This window comes from Sminthopsis crassicaudata, chromosome 3 (genome assembly GCF_048593235.1).
Source record: "Sminthopsis crassicaudata isolate SCR6 chromosome 3, ASM4859323v1, whole genome shotgun sequence".
NCBI lineage: Eukaryota > Metazoa > Chordata > Mammalia > Dasyuromorphia > Dasyuridae > Sminthopsis > Sminthopsis crassicaudata.
This window is the reverse complement of record NC_133619.1, coordinates 652,796,372-652,803,181: the sequence shown is the minus strand read 5'-3', so window position 1 is coordinate 652,803,181 and position 6,810 is coordinate 652,796,372. Positions and strand designations below refer to the sequence as shown.

The 6,810-nt window shown below is 38.8% G+C and overlaps 1 long non-coding RNA gene across 1 annotated transcript; it reads left to right on the top strand.

Annotated features, from left to right (window-relative positions):
- Nucleotides 1-259: 259 nt before the first annotated feature.
- Nucleotides 260-6,485, top strand: LOC141564680 (uncharacterized). Its single transcript, XR_012488681.1, has 3 exons — nt 260-4,117; nt 5,117-5,265; nt 5,994-6,485. It is a non-coding gene; the product is annotated as an uncharacterized LOC141564680 (long non-coding RNA).
- Nucleotides 6,486-6,810: the final 325 nt, after the last annotated feature.

Sequence of the window (6,810 nt, the reverse complement as noted above, 5' to 3'; positions counted from 1 at the left end):
GGGCATCCCCCGAATTTCCAGTTCTTTGCCACCACAAAATGAGCTGCTGTAATTATTTTTGTGTAGGTCGTACTTTTTCTTTCTATTAAAAAAAAAAAAAAAAAATCACTCTGGGGTTTGGACACTCCCATCTACGGTAGCCTGAAAGCTCCCGAAGTCCCCCTCCCCCTGCTTTTGTTGCCAAGGCCTGCTCGGGGCTTGTAGGGGACGTGGTCAACGATTGGCTGTCTTCCTCAAGGAAGGCGGGGTTTCTGTTGTAGGAGTCTGGATTGTTCTGCTCCTTCTCCGCAATGAAGAAGACTTTACCTGAGGGCTGTCTAAATTGTCCTGGAGGGGTAATGTAGTTTCACTTTTTTCTTTTTTCCGCTTTTCCCCTTCCCAATTCATTTTGTGAGAGAATTTTTAAATTGCTTGGAGAGGACTTTGTTGCAGGTCCGGGAGCATGTCTCCTGCCGTTTTCCCTCCATTTTTACCTCAGGTGCTGGCTATGTGGAATGAACCATTAAATGCTGAGGGCTTTCTAAATTGCCTGGGGAGGGGCAATGTTGTTTCACTCTTTACTTTTTTCGGGTTTTCCCCTCCCCAATTCATTTTGAGAGATAATTTTAAAATTGCTTGGAGAGAAGTTTGCTGCCGGTCTGGGAAGGGGGTCTCCTGGGGTTTTCCCTCCATTTTTACCTCAGGTGCTGGCTATGTGGACTGAACCATTAAATGCTGAGGGCTTTCTAAATTGTCTTGGGGGGTGGGGTGGGGCAATGGTGTTTCGCTCTTTACTTTTTCTGCTTTTCCCCTTCCCAATTCATTTGGTGAGGGAATTTTAAAATAGCTTGGAGAGGAATTTGCTGCCGGTCTGGGAAGGGTGTCTCCTGCCGTTTTCCCGCCATTTTTACCTCAGGTGCTGGCTATGTGGAATGAACCATTAAATGCTGAGAGCTTTCTAAATTGTCTTGGGGGGGGCGAATGTTGTTTCACTCTTTACTTTTTCGGGTTTTCCCCTCCCCATTTCATTTTGAGAGAGAATTTTTAAATAGCTTGGAGAGAAGTTTGCTGCAGGTCCGGGAGCGTGTCTCCTGTGGTTTTCCCTCCATTTTTACCTCAGGTGCTGGCTATGTGGAATGAACCATTAAATGCTGAGGGCTTTCTAAATTGTCTTGGGAGGTGGGGTGGGGCAATGGTGTTTCGCTCTTTACTTTTTTCGGGTTTTCCCCTTCCCAGTTCATTTGGTGAGGGAATTTTAAAATAGCTTGGAGAGAAGTTTGCTGCCGGTCCGGGAGCGTGTCTCCTGTGGTTTTCCCTCCATTTTTACCTCAGGTGCTGGCTATGTGGAAAGAAACATTAAATGCTGAGGGCTTTCTAAATTGTGCTGGAGAGGTAATGTTGTTCCACTCTTTACTTTTTTCGGGTTTTCCCCTCCCCAATTCATTTTGAGAGAGAATTTTAAAATAGCTTGGAGAGAAGTTTGCTGCCTGTCTGGGAAGGTTGTCTCATGCCGTTTTCCCTCCATTTTTACCTCAGGTGCTGGCTATGTCGAATGAACCATTAAATGCTGAGGGCTTTCTAAATTGTGCTGGAGAGGTAATGTTGTTCCACTCTTTACTTTTTTCGGGTTTTCCCCTCCCCAATTCATTTTGAGAGAGAATTTTAAAATAGCTTGGAGAGAAGTTTGCTGCCTGTCTGGGAAGGTTGTCTCATGCCGTTTTCCCTCCATTTTTACCTCAGGTGCTGGCTATGTCGAATGAACCATTAAATGCTGAGGGCTTTCTAAATTGTACTGGAGAGGTAATGTTGTTTCACTCTTTACTTTTTTTGGGTTTTCCCCTCCCCAATTCATTTTGAGAGAGAATCTTTAAATTGCTTGGAGAGAAGTTTGCTGCCCGTCTGGGACGGGTGTCTGCTGCCGTTTTCCTGCCATTTTTACCTCAGGTGCTGGCTATGTGGAAAGAAACATTAAATGCTGAGGGCTTTCTAAATTGTGCTGGAGAGGTAATGTTGTTCCACTCTTTACTTTTTTCGGGTTTTCCCCTCCCCATTTCATTTTGAGAGAGAATTTTTAATAGCTTGGAGGGAAGTTTGCTGCCGGTCTGGGAAGGGCGTCTCCTGCCGTTTTCCTGTCAGGTTCAGGTTTTGTTGCATGAACTCTAAAAATCAAAAATGCTAAAACCAGAAGTGTCTTTACCAATAGCCTGGAGGGAGCCCTTTATTTCCATGAGGAGATTAAGGTAAAGAAAAGTGAATTTTTTGCCTGCTGTCAGGCAACTCATTAGCAGCAGAGGTGTGGCAAGCAGCCGTGGAGACTCCTCTACACCAGCGATACAGAACCTGCTGAAAAGTGGGTAAAATTGTTAAACTCAGTATTCCTCATCGTCCACCTTTATAAAATGAAGTCCCATGTGGTAGAGATGACTGAACCCAACATCCAACCCACTCCCTCTAGAAATTCTTCATGTTGGCTGTAACCACTTGGTTTGTTCTGTGAATCACTACATGGAGTTTGCAGTTCACTGAAACCCCATAGCAGAAAGGGACCTGAACATCATCTAGTCCAAAGCTTCTTAAAGTGTGGGTGTAACTCCTAATGGGGAAAGTTAACTGAATATAGAGGTCATGTAAAATTCATATTTCACCAATATTTAATTCTGTAGGTAAAAACAAATCCATCTCATTTGTACGCACATTTCCTTTTCCATAAATGATATAAATATATAATTGTTATATGTATAATTTTGTGATAAATAAGTATTTATGTATTTATATATTTGTATGTTATATAAATATATACATATGTTTTAAAATATTTTATGATTTACTATCAGCAAATAGTTGATGTGGATCTCTATTTTAGATAATTATATACCATGGGTCATGTAAAAATTCCTCAGAAAAAGGTCTATAAGTGGACAAAAAGTTTAAGAAGCTTTGATTTAGTCTACCATTCTATTTTATAGATGGAAAATTGAAATCTTGAGAAATTGGGTGGTTTTCCCAAGGGCTTCCATGTGGATAGAGGTATGACTGGCATTTGAACAAAAGATCTTTAAATTCCCTTTCCAGGCTCCAGGTCCATTTCCATTAAATATGAAAATTAAATATTATTTTTTTTGCTTGCATATTCAGTTCCCAGTTGTCATTCCCTCTCCCTGTCAACCCCACATTAGAAAAGGTGAACATTTATTATAGATATATATGTGAAACCATACAATAGATACTTCCATATATCAATTTTTTCCTTTGCAGGTAGTTAGCATTTTCTTTCAGAAGTCCTTCGGAGTTAATATGAAATTTCCTGAAACTCAGAAGAGCTTAGCCATTCATGTTTACTCTTCCACTAATTTTGCTGTACCCCAATATTCTTTTGGTTCATCTCTTCCTTTAGTTCCTGTATGTTTTCCTTAATTAAAAAAAATTAACTTGTTCATTATTTTTTAAAGCACAATGGTGATCCTTTGGATTCATATTCCACAAATTAATCACCCCTACCCCAGTGGATGGGCATCCCCTCAATTTCCAGCTCTTTGCCATCACAAAATGAGCTGCTGTAACTATTTTTGTATAGGTAGTTCTTTTTCTTTCTTACAAAAAAAATCTGGATTTTGGACATTCCCATCAAGGGTAACCTGAAAACTCCCGAAGTTTCTCTTCCCCTGCTTTTGTTGCCAAGGCCTGCTGGGAACTTGTGTTAGATGTGGTCAACTATTGGCTGTCTTCCTCAAGGAAGGCAGGATTTCTGTTGCAGGGATCTGGATTATTCTTCCCCTTCACTGCAATGAAGAAGATTTTACCTGAGGGCTGTCTAAATTGTCCTGGGAGGTAATGTAGTTTCACTCTTTACTTTTTCCGGGTTTTCCCCTCCCCAATTCATATTGAGAGAAAATTTTTAAATTGCTTGGAGGGGAATTAACTGCAGGTCCTGCAAGGGTGTCTCCTGTTGTTTTCCCGCCATTTTCCCCTCAGGTTCTCTCTTTGTTGAATGAACAATTAAAAGGTGAAGCTTTCTCAATTGTCTTGGGTGGCAATGGAGTTTCACTCTTTTATTTTTTTCAGGCTTTCCCCTTTCCATTTCATTCCAATTCATAGAGGATTTCTCTATACCAGCCCTACAGAATCTGCTGAAAAGTAGGTAAGTCTTTTATCTTCTGCAGACCTCATAATCCACCTTTATAAAATTCAGTCACATGTGGTAGAGATGACTGAACCCAACTTCCAACCCACTCTTATTAGAGATTTCTAATGTTGGCTATAACAACATGGCTTCTTCTGTGCATCTTTACATTGAGTTTATTGTTCACTGAAACCTTACAGGAGAAAGGGTCCCTGGGTATCATCTAGTTAAAAGCTTCTTAAATGGTGTCTTGTTACTCCTAATGGGGTCAGGTAACTGAATGCAGGGGTTATGAAAAATTAATATTCCACCAGTATTTAATTCTATAGGTAAAAACATCCATTCCTTTTGTATGCACATTTTCTTTTCCATAAATGATAAAATTATAAATTTAGCAAATATATATTTATATTTTATACAAATATATAGTTATTTACATAATACCTCAGTTATATAAATGTGTTTAATACATTACTTTATGATTTACTATTATCAACTACTTAAAAACCATGGGCCATGTAAAAATTCCTCAGAAAAAGGGCTGTGTTGGGAAAAGTTTAAGAAGTTCTAATTTAGTCTACCATTCTCTTTTATAGATGGGAAATTGCAATCTTGAGAAATTGGGGGGCTTTCCCAGGGGCTTACATTTGATTAGTGATATGACTGGCATTTGAAGAAAATATCTTTAATTTGACATTCTATTCTCCAGTTCCATTTCAATGTATAATATGAATGTTATATTAAAAAATATTAATTATTTTCCTTGCATATTCAGTTCCCAGTTGTCTTTCCCTCCCTCTCCCTTTCAACCCTACATTAGAAAAGGTCAACATTTTATATCTATCTATCTATCTATCTATCTATCTATCTATCTATCTATATCTATATACACAAATATTATACATATATGTGTATATATATGTATATATGTGTATATAATATATATGTGTATATATATGTATGTATATATCAAACCATATAATAGATATTTCCATATATCGATTTTTTTCTCTGCAGGTGGATAGCATTTTCCTTCAGAAGACCTTCACAGTTAATTGAAATTTCCTGTAACTCTGAAGAGCTTAGCCATTCATCTTTACTCTTCCACTAATTCTGCTGTACCCTAATATTCTCTTGGTTCAGCTCTTCCCTCAGCATTAGTTCATGTAAGTTTTCCATATTTTTAAAAATCAACGTGTTCATTATTTTTTAAAGCAAAATGATATTCCATTATATTAATATTTTATAAATTAATCACCTCTAGCCATATGGATTGGCACGCCTCAGTTTGTAGCTCTTTGCCACCACAAAATGAGCTTCTGTAACTATTTTTGTTTATATAAAAAGTATTTTTCTTTCTTTAAAAAAAAAAAAAAAACATCTCTCTGGGTTTTTGACACTTCCTTCAAGGGTAGGCTGAAAGCTCCTGAAGCCCCTCCCTTTGCTTTTGTTGCCCCCTGTCCTGCTCCTGGCCTGTGCTTGATGTGGTCAATTATTGTTTGCCTTGGTTAGGGAGGAGGGAATTTCTGGTGTAGGAGTCTGCATTGCCCTGGATTGTTCTGGTCCCTCACTCCAATGAAGCAGACTTCACCTGAGGATTTTCTAAATTATCTTGGGAGTCAATGTTGTTTCACTCTTTACTTTTATTGGGTTCCCCTCTTCAATTAATTTTGGGAGAGAAGTTTTAAATTGCTTGGAGGGAATTTTGATGCAGGTATTGGGAGGGTGTCACTTGCCTTCCTCTCCCCATTTCCCCCTCCTATTCAGGGTTTGTTTAATGAACAATTAAAATTCCAGAAGCACAAGTGCTAAAGTGTCTTTACCAATAGCCTAGAGTGAGCCCTTCATTTCAGTGAGGACGTTAATACAAAGAAATGTGAATTTTTTGCCTGAGGTCTCACAGCTAATGAGCAGCAGTGCTGGGGCAGGCAACCCTGGAGAACTTTTCTACAGCAGCAGTAAAGAATTTGCTGAAAAGTGGGTAAGTTTTTTATCCTTTGTAGACCACATAATGTAACTTTATGATGCCTGAACCCAACTTCCCACACTTTCCTTCTAGAAATTCTTAATGTTGGCTGTAACAACTTGGTTTGTTCCGTGCATCGTTACATTGAGTTCGCAGTTCACTGAAACTCCTTAGAAGAAAGGGACCCTGGATATCATCTAGTCCAAAGCATCTTAAACTGCAGGTTGTAACCCCTAATGGGGTCAGGTAAATGAATACAGGGATCATGAAATATTAATATTCCACCAGTATTTAATTCTGTAAGTAAAAAAAAATCCATCTCATGCGTATGAACATTTCCTTTTTTATAAATGACAAAATTACACACACACACACACACACACACACACACACATAAATATATGTATGTATTTATATGATGTATAGGCCTTTTTCTTTTTTTTTTTTTTTTATTTTTTTTATTTTCCTTTTTCTTTCTTTCAAAAAAGAAAAAATCTCTCTGATGTTTGCACACTCCCATCCAGAGTAGGCTGAGAGCTCATGAAGCCCACCTCCTCCTGCTTTTTCTACCCTAAGGCCTGGTGTGGGTTTGTGGTGGATGTGGTTAACTACTGGCAGCCTTGTTCAGGGAGGGCAGAACTTCTGGTGTAGGAGTCTGGATTGTTTTGGTCCCTCATTCCAATGAAACAGACTTTACCTGAGGGCTTTCTAAATTGTCTTGGGGGGCAATGTTGTTTCACTTTTC